The sequence below is a fragment of the Corvus hawaiiensis genome, chromosome 30 (assembly GCF_020740725.1).
Source record: "Corvus hawaiiensis isolate bCorHaw1 chromosome 30, bCorHaw1.pri.cur, whole genome shotgun sequence".
NCBI lineage: Eukaryota > Metazoa > Chordata > Aves > Passeriformes > Corvidae > Corvus > Corvus hawaiiensis.
In genome coordinates, this window is record NC_063242.1 from 1,875,942 (window position 1) to 1,894,217 (window position 18,276).

Below are 18,276 nucleotides of genomic sequence, written 5' to 3' on the forward strand. Positions count from 1 at the left end.
AGTGGTGTTTTCTCCTAATTCCTTCATGGCTGTTTTAAGTTGTTCCTGCATATTCCCTGCTTCTTCATTGTTTTCACTACTTTTCATTTTAGGAATAAACTTGAGCTGATTTAATCTGTCTCTTAGGGAAAGAATCTTCTTTGAATTTTCCTCTGAAACCAACGTGAGCATTGTTGATATTTTCAGAGGTGATTGGTAAAAGAAAGTGGTGACTTTTACTCCTGCCACTTTAGAGACCTTTTCTGTACCAGCTTATATTAATTACTATTTTTCCATAGGTTTCTATACAAAGTAGGTACTGACTGAAGTCTAATATGGTCTTTGTGAATTTAATATAGACTACTTTTTAATTGAGAATCATTAGTCTACTATGTTAGTTGTTACCGTGATGATGCTTTGAACACATTCTTCCAACAAGGAATGTTTTCTTCAGGAGTGTCATAAAAAAGCATTATTTTAAGTCAACAGAATTGACATTTGCCTTTTGTTTTCTGTATTTTTTCAGGAAAAAAATTTATTTGGAGTTTTTTCTTTGTCTTACTGTCATCTGAGGCAGAATATAGAGTTCATTTACTTTGTCCAAGTGTTTAATTTTTAATTTCTTCTGCTTCTGAGTGATTCATAATGTGTATATACAGGGAAACAGTACTTTAATATATATGCCTAACAGAAAAATGCATTATCTGTTATTATTAGCCTTACATAATAATTATTGACAAATATTCCTACTTTCTTTCTTTGGAATCTTACTTTTAAAACATTGTTCTCACATATTAACTGCAGAATCATAACAGCAAGAACCACAAGAAAAATTTAAAAATCCCAAGTATATTGTAGCTTCAGAGTTTCACTTAGGGACATGATAGGGATGGGAAGATTTCATAATTTTGAGTGTTTAGCTTTTGCAATATCAAGGCAGCAAATATCAGTACTAGCTGTGCTTAATGTTCCTGTGCATATCTACAAATGTATATTCACTCTCATTACACTTCTGTTCGGGCATCAGACACTTTTGTCCATGAATTTTCAGTATAACATTCTTTCTGCACTTCTCTCTAATTATGAGGTTCAACAAAAAGAATTACACTTGTAATTCTACTCATGATTTATAATTTCAGAAAACCCTAGGTGCAAACCTACATTCCAAATATCCTCATTTAAAAATGGACTGCTGTAATTATATGATCATTTCATTCCAAATCTGCAGGGGACAGTAATTCAATAGAAAGCATGAAAAAATTAATGAGAATCTTAATTATAATAATATCATTAAATCCTAATAAGAGAAAAAGTCTAACTTTATTTTAGCTTGGACACCTAATATAATTTTGTTACAGCATGGTAATGGTATTTTCTCAGTTTTTAGAGAAACTGATAATGTAATGGCAAAGGCTGGATAATTTTCATTTTCCTTTTTCTTTCTTTTCCCTTTCTTGTGTATGTAAGTAAAAAGCAAAAAAAATTCCTTATTTTTATTGTAAAAGTATGTGGACAAGATCTAATATCATTTAAGTCATACGCATATGATGCATTTTTCCATCAGTATTTAGCACTTCACCAGAGAATTTTAGCAACCATTGTATAACTTTTCACACAAACATACTTTTTCTTTCACAATTCAGGGTCTAAATACCTTCATTCATAGTGGCTGGACAGGGCCTTTGAGGTGCGTTGCCTTCTACTTTAAAGAGCAACATAGAAATGATAACAGTCAAACTTCAGTTACCATGGCTACAGAATGGTGGTTGAATTCATGCTTTATTAATATTTAGTAGATATCAGAATTCCCCTATTTTTTCCCCATTTACAATCCAGATACTTTGCAGAAGTTATTTATAAAGAGCACAACATTCCTGAACACACAGCCCTGCTGGTGACAAATGTTTAAACGTAGAGTGCATTAGTGTGGCATCAGACATTGTCAATAATGCATGCTCACCACCATTTAATTATTTTGAAAACATCTGTTGAAGTAAAATATGTTCCAGAGGGGAATAAGGAAGTCAAGTGCATTAGTGACTGTGTTAACCACATTTCACTCTGTAACATAGAAAACCCTAAAGGGAAGACCAAGATTCAAGGACATCAAGAGAATGTTAAAATTCGTCTTCACTTTTAGTCTTTGTAGCTAAAGAAGGGGCTTAGATAAATCTTTTGCTTAAGGTTGGTTTTCCAAGAATATTTAAAATAGGGCTAAGTGGAAACCCTTTCTTTTTTTTCCATAGCGCACCTGAATGTATGCCATTTATTTTCTGAGAGATCCTAAATAATTACTGATACAGTGTGATACCATTTTACAAGTGAAGATTACTTTACTCTTAGCTCAGAGTAAGGAACAACAAATCCTCCCAGTGCTGGTGTCAGAGCCTGATGAAAATAAGTTTATATATGACTGTTTAAAATCTGTCCAACTATTAACATTTCATCATTTCAGTATCTTTCATAGATTGCTTAAGGAGGAAATGCAGGATGCTTATTGAGATGCTGTCAGACATATTCCACTGGAATAATTCTCTCATTGTACTCTTTTTGAGAACAGCATTGACCATCATCATCAAGTTAACTTAGCAGGTCATAGGTAATAGTGCAAGGAGCTAATAGACTTGTAGTCAGGGTGTGCAAATATGGATATGCCATAGGCAGTATGAGGCAGCAGTCTTAAATTATGTGGTCGTGAGTTCAGAAGCAGACAGCATGTTTGTCTAAATGCTGCACAGAGAGGAAGGGGCCAAATAATTAATACAACAGCCCAGCACATCATACTCAGCAGTTAAACTTCCCTGGAAATCCTCAAACCTAGTCAGGGGAGATAGCCAGAAGCCTCCGAACAACAAAGCAGAAGGTTCAAGCAAGGTGCGGGGCTGACAGCAGGAAGCAGACAACGCTGATCTGAAGGCTGAAAATGCTACCAAAGGGGAAAATAAAGCTGCTCTAAAACAGCAATAAAGGACAGCTTTGTGAAGAGCAGATGATACTTTGGTCATGGAGAGAAACTTCCATGAGGAAGGAGGAAGTAGGAAGATTCAGAGAGAAGGAAAAGTCATGTTGAAGTGAGCAAAGAAGAAGACAGCAGCACAATGCACCGGAGGCTGCAGCCTGATATATTTCTGAGGTGGCAGAATGAGGTGGAGTCCTGTCTACAGTAATGAACACAGTCCAGGGTCCTTGGCTCCCTTGGCACAGGGAGAAGAGACTGGACTCATTCTTCCAGCAGTGTTTGAGCCCACTTAAGATGTGATTAATTTTCAGAAAGGTAAGCATGTCTATCTATCGACTGTAGCATGGCTGATGAGATTCCTAACTGAGACCTTGTCATTAAACATTCAAATTTTGGTGAGATGAATCCAGTCTGGGAGTATATGGGGTTAATGGTCCCATATCTTTATCTCAGCAGGCAGCCAGTACTAGTGTTAATAGCAGGGAACTCTCTGAGAGTCATTAGAGGAATCTGGGAAAGCTCCACTGCTTTGTGATCCCTTTCATCAGCCCCTTTAGTATGACAAATAGCTTGAGGCTGCCTACCAGTCAGTTATTTTTAAAGGTGTGTGAAAGTGGATAGAAACATCTGTTTAAAAGCACCGTTTTGAACTGTCTTTTCAGCAATGTGAAAAACACACGTAATTTAAGCTGAGGATACATAGCTCATTTTCACCAATACATTTTTCTCTGTTTCTTGATTTTTCATGTGAAAGGCTCATTTGTCCATGTAAACTAGATAGCCAACCAAAAAAAGAACAAACCCCGAAATCTTTCTGTGTACGTAAGTCTGGAGTGCACAGCTTATAATCACCCTTCACGCTAAGCTACAAATGAAAAATATCACTTAGCACATTTACCATATTTTTGAAAATGTGAGAAGAAGCTTGTGGCTAGAATTTTTCGATTCTCCCTAGTCCCCTCTGCAATTAGCTGAGGAGAGGATGGATTTTTCACCAAAACCTCCAGATCATCATAAATAAATCAATATTAGAGAGAATATTTATACCAAGGAAACAACTCCATAGAAAGATAGTGGCAGAGACTCCAGTATGACATGGGCACAAGTTCAGTTCAGTGAACAAAGTCCCAGCTTGTGCTGGAAGAACGTTTCTAGGGAAAAGCTTTTGGAATATGCAATCACAAAGCAGGTAGAGAAATTACTGCTTTATTTACATTGGTGTGGAGATGATAAAATAATGTTTGCAATACTGCAATTCTTGAGTTCCTTGACTTGGCACTTTACTTCTATATTGTCTTTTTTCAAATCTCATCACATTGTTTTCAGAAATGTATTCCATTATGCTTTATATTGTACATACTATGAACGTTGTAGTCACACACACACTACTATATATAGTATATATAAATATATATACTATATGTATAAAATAAGCAGCTGCAACATATATATAGTATATATATACTATATATATGTTGCAGCTGCTTATTTTCAGCTGTTTGTTGGGTCTTCTTTATGTTATTTCAGCTTCTGAGGTTTTTTGATGTCCTTTTAAATATGACAGTTTAGAAATAGTTACAATAGACAACTGGCTGCATATGGTGTTTTTCTTCCTACTACTTCATATTGAAAATACACTGCTTGTTGTTTAGTTCCAACTTCGAGTTCTTTAAAATGGAACAGTCAGAGAACACACAAAAGTTTCTTGCAGTGAGCTCTTCCCATGCATTGTCAGTAAAAGAAAAAAAGTCTGCATATTTAACATAATTTAACAACTCTACAGCCTGAGCAATTATCCTAATAGCAGGGAACCAGGGCCTACTGGTAAGTTTTATCCTCCCTTTGTCAGACTTGTTTCTTTGATATTAGTATCTAGATGCACACCACAGGGCGAAACTAGGCTTTATTAAAGGAGGGTCAGCATTCTGTTAATCTAATTTAAAAGCATTAAGGGGAGTAGAGGAGCATTAATTGATTTGTTGGGAGGGTTCTGACTCCAGCCAACCTGATCTTGCTGTTTACATTCTCTCTTCATTTAGATTATATTAGAAAAAATGTACTTGAGCAGGAGTACAATATATATTATATTTTGTCTTTAATTTAAAAAATATTCTATAGCATATGTTGATACACATATAGTGAAGTAATTTGAAACATCGTAACTTTCAGTAATCAGCAAAGATTCAGTTTTAACATAATGGTAATAATTCTAGAAAAACTAGTCTTTAGCACTAAGAAATTAAACTGTTTCAGTAGAGTGGAGCTGGCTGCTTGCAGAAAGGAGAGTTAAGTTCTATATAAAAGTACTGTGACCAGTACAATATTAAAACAAGTGAGAAAAATATTCTTGGAGTTGCCTGGTTATTTTTGGATAATGATTAAAATAATCACAAACTTCAAACTATTGAAAACTTCTACATTTACCAGTGAAGTTGCTGCAGTTCTGATTCTAAAGTATGTTTGGAGGACATGCTCTTTTGCTTCATAATTTGTTTTCCCCCAGACTCCTATCTCCTCTCACCCTTTTCTTCTATCTGCAATTATAAAAGCTGAAAGAACAAAGGGAAATTTAGTAGCAGCCTGGAGAGGAAAAAAGGTATGGAATTAGTTCTCTGTGCATAAGAAGCATGGACACTCATTTTTTTATGCCAAAGATTGATGAAGTTGGCATTTAAGAAGGTGCAGTCTTTGATTGAAGGTGTGATTGAAGTTTTCCCACAGTGGGAGTTTTTACTGGATTCCCTTCTGTGTGGATTCTCTCCACGTGAAGCTTTTCTTCAGTGGGGACAATAATAAATGTCTAACAGTGTCTATTTTGACAAGGCTTGTAGGAGTTATTCTCTCCAACAAATCTACTCCTCTGTCATATTTGGATGACTGTGACCAATGAATGAAAACTCGCTGAAGGGAACAAAATAATGCATATTCATGTGTGATAGTAAGATTTTGTTGGGAGAGAGTGAAATACCCAAATACTTCCAAAATATAAATCAAAAAAAATAAATGCACTTTAAAAATCTGTGAAGAAAAATTTATCCTTGCCATTTTTGATTGTATTTTCAGTTTCTTTGAGCCAAGATCATAATAGATTATTTTCAAAGACTTCTAATCAAGAATTTACAAATGCATAAGGTGCTTTACAAAGTGGAAATAGTAAAAAAGAAGCAAGATAATTTCACACATATATTTGATTATTTCTATATACTAGAGGAATTGATTAAGCTCTTGATTAAAATTATGTCAATTGTCTGAAATTAATAGAATGAGTGAATTCACATTTCTTACACAATTCAGTTTGTATAAAGGTGGCAACTAGAGGCACCAGAGAATATGACTTAGACTTAGCCTTGCATTATATATCAATTGAGAACATATTCAGACAGAATCCTTAAGGTTTTTGACAGAAATCCTTAAGGAGGGAAATCTTGAAAGGACTAGAACCTTTCCAGGGAAGGCATCAGGTCTATTAAGATGAGGGACAGTTTTCTGTGCTAAAGTTAAGGGTACAATTGGGCTTCTAAGCACAATATAAAACCCCCTCATTTATACCTTGCATTGGGTCATCAAATCTCTGTGGGGTCCACACCCACAAGGTTTGAGAAAATAAAGACTTACTCGTGTCACTTTAGGGGTATGACATACTGACAAGGTTTTCCTGGTGCTTGAAGCTGACTTTGTAGAGTTTTCTATTCCACATATCCCTAGTCAAAGCAATGAAGGATACAGAAAAAGAGGCACTTGTGAGATATGATCATAGTCACAGTAATTCGCTCTGTCCTGGCTATAGCAGAAGCATCCATCTTTCATAAAGCTTTCCAGCCGTCAGAGAGCTTAAGAAATCAAATCTCATGCATTGACTGCAGGAAGTGCCCTTCTCAGGGAGTCCTGAGGAGGCGCTGCTGCTCTTCAGGTGACTCGAGGGAGAGTGGAGAGAGGGTTAGCAAATGTTTGCCTGGAAACCACAAACAGTATAGCGAAAAGGTTAGACCCCAGAGTTTTTCTGTCCCAGCAGCATCTAAGCTGCTACTTTTTGCCCTGTACACTGTGCACTGTGCCATGTACACTGGCACTATGGTCCATCCTTTCTGAGAGCAGAGAGTATCTACTGAGAACACCGTTAGTCTCTGGGGTCAGTGCATCCCCTTGTCTCATGGCTGCTCTGAGCCTCAGCTCCTTGAAGTCATCTCCCACTGCATGATAAAGAGGATGCACAACTCGAATTCTGCCCCTTCATGAGAGACATTCATCTGTCCCTCTTACCTTGGGGAAGGAAGAAGTTGCTTTACTTCTTTCTCAGCCCTGTCTTGCAGAGTCGCTTGGTCTGGAAGTCTGATTGCTTCAATTGGTCTCAATAATAGGTATAATTAAATATTGAAAATCTATGCTGGAAAGAAGACATTTTGGGAATAAATGTGATGATCTGCTCTGGTGGATATCTCTTGAGAAATTGAAGTTATTCACCTGCAATTCATACTCTACAGAGATAAAATTTAATTTAATTAACAGTTTCTCAATTCTTCTCATGTGAAATAGTTCTGGAAATATCAGCCTTTTCTATCATCCGGTTTCTGAGTGATTTGGGGAAAAAAACCAAAAACATAATGAATGCTAAAACATAGGATCTGCAAACACCTGTTTCAAGTATTTCAGCTTTTCAACTTTATCCAGGTCAGTTTTTATTTAAATTCTGAATATTTTTATGTCTGCCTTAATATACAGCAACATTTGCTTTTCATGTTTATATAATGAGAATGTCACTGCCAAATAAACTGGTTAAAAAAAATCATACTTCTTGATTTTGCAACCTTGAAATTGTTTTTGTTTCTGTTTTCTTAAGTTGTTTTCATATTTAAAAGAGGGCAAAACTCACAGCTGACAACCTTCTTTCCTGCAGGAAGAGACAGAGGACAGAGTTTTTGACACTTAAGTCATCTCAAAAGTATCTGAAGGTTCAGGCTCAGACACTTAGCTTGGAATGGGAGTGCCCCATTTAAGTACTGCAGTTGAAGTTCTTCCATCTTTTGTACAGGCCTTTTATTACATTATTCTAAATGAAATCTCGGAAAGCCAGAAGAGGTCACTTAAAAAAGAAAAATCCATCTCCCCTGCAAAAAGCTGTATATTTTGAAGACCCCTCCACACTTTCTTTTTTTCTCTAGAAGCCATACTTCTTCAATAATTCAGAAGAAGCAAGAACCAGCAGATCTTACAGCATATTTGATGTGCCAGCAAACAGACTGGAGATTGTTTCATTTCAATTAGCCCCTTTGTTGCAAACAAAAGACTGACAAACACACTGAGAGAGGGACAGGCATATGGCACTTTTACTTTCCACTTTGCTTTTTATTTGATGATAGTCCTCTTATCACAGCCTCTTACCGATTCCCCTGCCTCATGCCCGCTTCCTCCTTTGCCATACTTTATCTACCATTGTTCCCCTTGTATCGTCTTACTTGGGATCAAGTGATTCTCTCCAGCACAAAAATAAGAAGACGTATTCTTTTTCAGCCTCTTCTGATCTCCCAGGCTAATTGGCTCAGGTGTAAACCAAGCCAGCAGGGCTGTGACTTTGATGTGACACTTTAGAGCAGCGCACCTGGTAACATCCCTGTTTGTGTGTCAAATACCAGCCGGCCTTGCCTGCTGCTCAAACCCAGCTAATAAAAACGCTAGTAATCACGTTGTATTACAAGGCTCAAATTCATGCTGTTACTTTATTGCAAGGTTGTCATTAATTTTGCAGGGTGAACCTGGAATCCGATCCGACCTGTTTTTAATAAGTGTGGGTCTGTGTGGAACTGTGTAAGTGAATGACAGAAAGGTGACTGCCAGCTGTTTCTTCTTTACATATGGTGTTACCCTTTGCTTTGATCAATAATGCTGTTTCACTTTAAAAAGAAACTCATTTTGTAAGGATGCAGAAGAGGGGCCTTCCTACCTCCCTTGTCCCCATGGTTTGCTTGTAAATTATACACAATTAGGGAAAAGCCAGTCAACAGTAAGTAATATCTTACTGTTTTGCTAGAGATTGTTTCCCTCTTTTGCTCTGTAGAGCTGGGCCTGTTGTTTAACAGTTGTCTTATCATCATTGCTTGCAATGGTATTTGGTAGAAGTACAAAACCTGGGTAAATCCTAGGAAAAATAGGAAAAAAACAATCATTTAAAAAAATGTGCAAAAGAAAGTCACACCTAAAATTAATATATCAAAATTCTTCTGAATCACAAAGACTCTTCAACAACTCCAATTCAGTACCAAAGTAATTATTTTTGCATATAATATTTATAAAACTATGCATATATATGTGTATATGTATCTTTGTATTTAAAATAGTAAATATTTGCTTTTTTATTGTGGGGAAAACATTACATCTTCCAAAAATGTGCTACTATGACCATAAATTCCTGCAATATTTTACAAAGATGTTATCAACAATTAATTTATTGTCTGATCAGCCAGGGACCACTAGAATTTGTAGTGTTAAGTAAGGAATGCAGGATAACAATAAGATCAAATGACAAATGACTTTTGATCATTGCTGTTACTCCTCTTGGTCATAGTGGAGAAATATTTTTGAATGCTGAGAGGTAGAGGCACATTGTACAGAAGCTAAAATGTATGAGAACTTGGAACAAGGTAAGCTCCTAAGTAATTAACAAAACAGATTAGTGGTCTTTTTGAAATTGAATTAAAATTAAAAATTTTGAAGATACTGGGGAGAAAATCTAAAATCCCTAAATTGAAAATTAAAGTGAGAAAACCACTGAAGGTGGAGACAATATGCATTAAAAGTTCCTTTATTTTTTTTTTTTTTTTTTTTGTTTCATCCATGTTCAATAGGTTTTGAACTTTCAGTTTTACAGCATGGCCAGGAGTCCTTAGAAGAATGCTGGAAATTAACAGCTCAAACTGTGCTCCTCAGCATCACAAAGTGAGCCATTTAGTGCTCTATCTGCACTGCAGGCATTGCTGTCTTTAATAACTGCTACAAACCTGTCAGATCTTCCCAAAACAGAGGAGCTTTGTACTGCCATAAATAAGCCCCTGTGAGTTAAATTTCACTATGCTTATAGACAAGAACTGTAAATTCAAAATGCCTTAGACATGTTTTTTTTTTAAATACGAAAATAATAGTGGTCCACATAAAGAATTTTCCTGCTAAAATTTCTCCAAATTTTGCAAACAGTAATTTGTTTTTAGGCTCAGTTGTCTCTCCAAAGTTTTCTTGAATTGTCTATGCAAGAGGGCTAAAAAGCACACTAAGGGTACATATGGCAAAGCAAATTGAAAAAAACTTCTCTCATATTACCTGTAAAACAAGAGAGTAGATGAAGTAAAATAATTTTACACAACCTTTACATCTTCAATATGCTCATGATGATATAAGAAGTGCAAAAGTAAAGCAATCCATCTGATTGAAAATAATCCAAAATGTGTATAAATATGTAACTAGTAAAAAGAAGAAACTTGAAACCTGTACAACAAGACAAAAACAGTTTAGCACAGCTTTGAAATGTATGCTTAGAGGCCTTTGTTGCCTGTCCATTTCAGGTAACTTGATCTGTTACATTACATCCTTTTCCGACCACTTTGTTATTAGAAATAGAGTGAGAAGTTGGAGGTAGCTCAAAGGAACATCAAGAAAAATATTAATTGATAGATAGAAGTGATTGCATTACACGTCAGAAGCTTCACGTCGTTAGGGCAATAGAGTATTTAGGGTTTTGCATTGGTTTCCTGTATTGAATTCAGTGAGAACAATACTAGACTCTCACAGAGACAACCATGAACTGGTGTCAGGCAAGGATCAGAAGATCAAAGTCACAACTGAGGGATATTTTGAGGAACTGAGAGCAAAACATTAACTATTACTCTAGAAAATGAGCTAAATTTGCATAGACGGAAAATGTTTTCTTGCTGTTTGATTTTCACACCAGAGAAAGCTTGTTCATCTACACTTTTAAACTTGTGTCCTTTCCTTATCTTTCTTCATCAACCCAGTGATGAAGAAAGATAAAGTAGGGACACAATTTCTGTCCCACTTTCCTGACTCTTGAGAGGTCTGGGACCACTGAAATCACGGAGTTCAGTGACACTGTGCTTCTTATCTTTCTAGAGGATGTTTCCAAGAAGAATGTGACAAACTTTTAACATGGTTGTAAATATACATGCATTTATTGAAGTGAATTTGAAAAACAGTTTGGGGAGCAAATTTATTTTAGTAACAGCTATTCTGCCTCCTCCAACAAATGTCCAGCCCTACCCACTCTTTAAAAGCATGCTTTACTATACTATTTGCATTAATCTGTCCCTTATTTGCTTGTTTGTTTTAATGAAAAACTTGCCTCACTGCTTTCTTTGGAGTAACCATCAGAAACAAAAGGAGCCAGCCCTGTCTAGTTTTTCTGGTTAACTGAAATCTTCAAGACGAAACTCCATTCCTTAGTACAGAAACTCCCTATATAACTCAGAAATGTAAGTTTGTGTAAGCTCTTCTGTTCTCTTTTGCTTTACTTGCTTGCTTTGTTTTCCTTTTTTTTCCTAGAGGTAAGAAACTTTATTTTGGTCTACGTCCGAGCATTGACCTGGTAACACATCATCATATTTTCTTCTCTGTTTGATTTTCATCACTTTCTCTTATCTATTTTCATCACTTTCTCTTAGCTATTTCACAAAATGTATGCATAACCCTTTTACCCTTTAGGCTAACACAGCAGTGGTCTATCCAGTCTCCACAAAGATTGTTTGGTTTTGATTTCTTGGCTCTGAATGCCAGCCAGAACACTAAGCAGTTAAATCAGTGACACCTATGGATGTTGAAGTCACCACAGAAAATTTTTACTGCTGTTCTGTAATGAAAAGTCTTTCTGCAGATTTTATTTCCAGTTTCTGTTACCCTCCTTTAGATGACTGGGTCAAGTGCAATCCTAGGAGGGAGGGAGGGACACACTGCCTCTTTCCTTTGAGAATAAATGAATATGTTGGGGCAGAAAGGTTTGGAGACCTCAGGGTGTGGTGGAAAAAACCCATAAATCTGGGAGCATGTAGCTCCTGCAGAGAGATTGGGAGACCACAGGAAAGAGCAAGGATCAAACAAGCAGGCTTCTAAAGGGATGAAAATAATGCAGCAGGGGCCAGAGGGAACGAAGGCAGAGCTTGCTGCAACTCACCTCTGAATTGCTTGTCTAGGAGAAAGACAAAAAGAACAGGCAGACAGCTGGTTGTAGAAACCATTTTCATTTCCATTCTGTCCTCCCTGCTTGCTTTGAGTTCACTCAAAAAATGCTTCTCACAATTATTATGAAGATTATTATTAAGAGTGTCAATAATAGAAGCATCAGAAGCATTTTGGTGTCTTTTTGGAGCTTCTTTTCAGAGGTCATGTAGGTGGATCCGCCTCAAGATTTCAGTCCATATAAAGTCCTGCCACAGGAACATATCAGACTAGGTCAGAAGGCAGACAAAAATGAGTATCCTTCCTTGGCTCAATATTCAGATCTGTTTATTTTAAAAAACATTGTTACATTTTTATCTGTTTTTTCTTGTACATCTTTGTGTTTAGTGGTTAGTTTTCTGATCCCCCTCCCAAAATTAATGAAGGATCTTGAGAAAAACGAAAAAGATGGAGGTGCCCTTACATAGGGACAAGCAGAGTAGCTAGTGTTAGTTTTCCTGCTAAGTAGCTTCTGACTTGACTGTAATCACAGTGTGTTCTACTTCCATCAGTATGTCTTTTAAGAAAAAACAGATTGTTCTAGTCAATTTATTACTGCTCCTTTCCCATTTATATGGCCTGATGACCAATATGGCTGTGCTTGGCATTTTTTTTAAGAACACTGTGAGTTTTTGGTAACAGAAAGTTCTTTCTCTTACTTATGGAACCATCTTGTAGGGTCTTTGAACTCTCTAATGGTTGTAACAAATCTACACAAGGTTTAACCAATCCATCATGTATTCTTTTCTTATTCTGTTCGTTTTCAGGGCATAATTCTACTTCTGAAACTGTGAATCTCACTGTATTTTTATGAGTTATTTCTCATTAGTGCATTGAATAAAGATCATGATGTTTCCTTACAGAATAAAATGTGATTAGAATCTAGGTTTCTTTTTGGTATTTTTTTGATATTACTGCCATTCTTGTATAGCCTGCCATGCATACTGACTGTCAAGCTTTAGTATTTGATGCCCAATTAATCTGTAACTTTACCTCAACTCCAGAACTTGAAGGACCCTTCAATTTTATATTCCTTGCATTTACTGTTTCCCATAAATGGTGCAATTCCATAAATGTGGAAATTCACACCATCGCTTTGAAAAAGAGATTTTTAACAGCTGCTTAACCAAATAATGAGCTGGACAAAGCTGTGACACAGTACTGATTTTGTCAGAGAATGTGGGAAATTTCCCCAACCCATGATTTTCTTTTCCTTTGGTATCTTCTGTCTTTTGAGGCTTGTGATTTCTTATTTTACATTCTGTTACTGTATCTCAGTGACTCATCTTGTTCTTTGGATTAGTTTTCTGTGTGTCTTATTTTTCTGAGGATATTTGTTCGGTTTTGTTTCTTCTTTACATTTAAGAAGTCAGTTTGTATTTCCTGCTTCAAGAAAGTCCTTAATATCATCCATTTCCTTCTCTACCCTAAAGCTACCTACAACAGATCATGAAACGTTTGTTCCTGTCTGCTCTCCAAAGCAGTTTCTTATTTTTGGTTCTACTTGTAGAAATGATTCAAAGGTTTATAGGCATATTAACCCTTTCAGATCTGAGACGATTTTTCTTTGTTTTCCATGATAACTCCTTCCATTTTCTAAGAATTCTCCATTTGTAACCTGCCATCTTCACATCTCTAGTTTAAACCAGAAACCTGCTGCTACTTGCTTGGTTTTGGTTAGATTTTTTTATTGTGCTAAATTCCCTTAAGTAGACTTATATTTGTGAAATTATATCTCTTTAGAGATTAATTCAGCTAAGTTTCTCTTCTTTCCTGTGGTATATGCTGTTTCCCAGTCTGCTAGCTGGCTGTAGATGGCTCTGTATCCATTACAATATTCAAGTATAGTCATTGCTTTCAAAATTATTCAGGTTAGATATTTTTTTTAAGTGAAGCTAAAATTTTTCAATAAAAGATACTTTTGCTTAAAAACAATGTTATTTCTTGTAAGTCAGTCAAAGGCATTTTATGCTGTCTTTTCCTGGGTACTCAGTGTCTTTTGCAATGTTTCCCCCTTACTGGAATTTTCATTCTGTGTCTGTTTTCATTTTCAGCACATTTCATTTTTTCCTTCAGCTTTTTCTGAAGATTAAATACTACTCTTCCTGCATTGCAGATTATTGCCTTGAAGTTCACAATGTCCTTTTTTTTTTATTCCAGTTCAGGCATAACACACCTGAAGAAAGAGTAAGAAGTTCTTTAACCTCTAATTCTGCTACATCTTTGCTTTTATACGTGATAAGATTGATCATATAACTGTAGGTGAACGCTATCTTCGGAGTATAACAAAACACCACAAAATTTTGGTATTTTCTGATGCCATTCACATGCATGCATTTTGTTGAGTAACTTTGATGCTGCTGAACTTTGAGCTATGACCTTCTTGAGCCACTCAAACTTAAATGAATTTTTTCTTGACCTGATACAATTAATTAGGAATGCATTAACATTAGAGTAGTTTTCTGTAATGTATATTATATTTTCTTCATTAAGGCTGATTTTAATTTTCTAGTTCATTTTTCCTGATCACTTTACCTGATTAACTCGTTCCAAATATTTGAGTTCAGAGATCATTGTGAGGATAAACCTGAAATAACTTTGTGGTGTCATGATTCTCTCCTTTACCAGATCATTAGAATACAAATGAGAACTGCTTATATTTGGGTAGGACACTGAGGCATCTTGATTTCACTCTTTTCCCACTGTGAAACTTGCCATTTATTCCCTTTCTTCCCATCAGTGGTGCCACTTGTGCAACACTGTCTTTAGCAAGAGGACTTTTCCTGAAGACTGTCTAAAGGTTCTTACATACTGCTTTACGCAATTTTTTTCCCACTATTTTGTCAATACTTTCAAGCAATCTTAATGCATTTTTGTACCCTTACTTGTAGCTCTCCTCATACACACGTGTTCTGTATTAAGTCCTGCCTTACTTTGCTCAGCTACCTCCTAACCCTGGTTTCATGCAATTACCTTCACAAATAGACCGTTTCAACTCTCTTTATGCAGAACTCCTCTTTTGTTTTCACCTGGCCTTCCCTGACCTGATTTCTGTGAAGTCAAGAACTGTTCTGAAACCCCATTAATCCCAGCCAAGATTGCACCACATCTGGCTATCAGTATTGGGCTGGCTGCTGTCTTCAAATACTGCATGATTGGCTGTTTCCGCAAAGCACCACAGAAAATCTTGTATCTTAAGGAGTTTGGAAAATCTAAAGAACAGATGGACTAAGACAAATATTTGAAAGGGTTCATGAATGTCAAAATTTTTTCTCTCTTATTTATATTCCTTTCTTCATAAATACATTGAAATAGGGTTATTTTTAAAAACACATCTTGAAGTAAAATATTGCAGTAATCAAGATTTTTGACAACCTACAAAACCCAGGTTTATATTCATAACAAAATTATGAATTCCCCAGAATTAAAATGTTTAAGGATAAACTTAAAGAGAACTAACTAAAATCTTCAGGAATGTAAATATGTAGTTTGGACACTCAGACTACTGTAACTCTGTCTTTTAAAGTTGCTAAAGACATTGGAGATTATTTTCTTTTCTTTTTCTAATTTTTTTCTTGGGCCCCACACTGGAGGTAAAGGAGGAGAACCACTCGGAAAAATTCTTATTATTTACAGTGGAAGTTAAACCTTTTTGCCTTGTAATAGCAGAAACAGAAAGTTTATCCTGAGTATATTTCTAAGAACTGAGACAAGAAAAGCATGGTGTTTCAGAATCCTTCGTTAATAGGAAAAATGCATGAAATCTGCTGACAATATCATGGAAATATTTACTGCAACTGATTTTTTTTGAGACCTTAGCATTACATCAGCTCATTTCGATCACCTCAGTTGTTCATTAGCATCACTAGTTCCCATCCAATATTATCTGGGAGAAGCACTGAAGAAGAGAGAAAAAGAGGATAAAGTGTGCAGTAACTTGCTCATTTCTATTTCCAGCTTTCAGAGGAAAGCTGAGCTACTGTGTTTAATAGCGCTTGAGGATCCTCTTTTCCCATGAAGTTGTCTAACTGCATTTTAACTCACGCAGACTTTTGAAATGTAAAACATCCTGTGGCAGTAAGCTTCAGGTTTGTAGGGGAGGGGTGAGTTCTTTTATTTTTATTTTATAAATCCCACAAAATCACAGAATAACGAGGTTGGAAGACACCTCCGAGATCTTTGAGTCCAACCCATGTCCTAACACCTCAAGTAGACTATGGCACCAAATGCCATGTCCAGTCTTTTTTTAAACACATCCAGAGATGGTGACTCTACCATTTATATATCCTTGGAAGATACACTTGGAAGAAATGAACAAGATATTATTTCTGATGGAGAGACTTTTACTCTCACAGAGAAAGACAAAGAAAAACTTATCTTCAAAAGTTAAAAAGACAATTCATATTTTAGAAACCTGAGATGAGAATGTTGACACCAGGTAGACCAGGAAGTTGAGGGGAGTTGCACAAAAAACTACATCTTGATTCCATTGTTTTTCCTTCTCTTTTGTTTCTTCATTGAAAAAAGTGTTATAAAAACTAATTCTTTTTACCAGTTGTTGCTCTGTGGTTGCGACAATTTCTTTTTCCCAGATTCACATTACTGCATCTGGGGAGAAAACAATCAACTCTGTTCTGCCTTGGCTTGTTTATCCTTATGAAAGTGTCATGTTCAAAAAACAGTTCCCTGACCAGCCTGTTGATAATTTCTTTCTCCCCTGGCCTGACTCTAGTTTTAGTATGGAAGTCTTGGGATCCATGGGTGTGATATGTTTGGAGAACACTTTGTGTGTTCTTTTCCTTAAACGCTTCTCATAATCAGTAGAAGTTATAGTTTGCAAAAACACCTACCTATCTTTTTGCTGAAACAGGTATATTTCACAAAGGCTTGTTTCTTAATCCATTGAGGGCACCAATTTGTTTTTTTTTCCTATCTGCTCTCTGGCCTTTGACTTGCCTGTCACGGATAATCCATCCTGATGAGGAATCTCCCACTGAGTTACTTTTATACTCAGTGAAATGCAAAAGAATTTTTACTCTGCAACAGGAAGGAATGTCAGGTCTGGAGTAAAAAATCCTGGTCCATGGACTGTTTTAAAAAATAAGTCCTTAAATAAATGAGTTATATGATGGCAACAAGAAACTGCTAACTTAATTGGATTTTCTGCATTTTTTTAGGAGAAAACAAGAGTGAAGTGCCTTTCCTCACTCCCGAGAGAAGGAAGTGGTGAAAAGGTCCAACAGGGCACATTTGCCAATGGAAGTGCCCACAGCTGGCACATACTGGCAAGTAGTGCAAGTGGAACCAGTGATGTGAGAGATGGAAAGGGGCCTTGACTCTGAGTGACAACAGAGGGATGGAGTTAACAATTAGTACAGATAACTGACTGGTAAGCACTGATCATTATGCTTCGCAGAACGGGAAAGTTGGTCAGATGGACCAAGAAACATCAACCCAAAGTGTGGCACAGAAACCAAGCCATCAGGTTAGGAACTTCTTCCTCTTCTCTTCAGCTGGATATAGGAAAACGCCAGGGTCATGTGTCCCAGTCTCACTGTTTCTGATCTTCTAGCAAAGACTCCTGACCATCTCAGCTATTTTCCAGAGTTCATGTAAAACGTACCTTTGCTAAACTGCTACCAATAGGTACAGGCAGCTTACCCCAGATGTTAGCAAAACATGAAGTGACGAGGAGTCAAAAACAAGAGTGGCAGAGGCAGAGGGAATCCTGCATTATTCCCTGACATCTTTTGATTCAGCTATATGGTCTCATAACACACTGAAGAGTCTCTAATATCATATAGGAAGTAGGAAAACATAATTTGATGGTTTGCTATTACAAAGAAATATGTGAAATTATAATTCACAAGAGTACTCTGGAGAATGTTGATGGGTCCATCTGTCTTTGTCTCATGACCTCAACTGTAGACCAAATAACCTATAGCTGACATGAAAAACTATTGGCATAAACTACCTCTGACTGAAGCAAAGAAAGTAATGAGTAGTGCCATTGTTTGATTTGAGGTTCCCTGAGACAGAATAGAGATAAGGGGAGTTGAGTCAAGTACATTTTGAAAGACCAAGAGTGTATTGCTAGTAGAAATAATAATTGCCTGCTCAAGCGG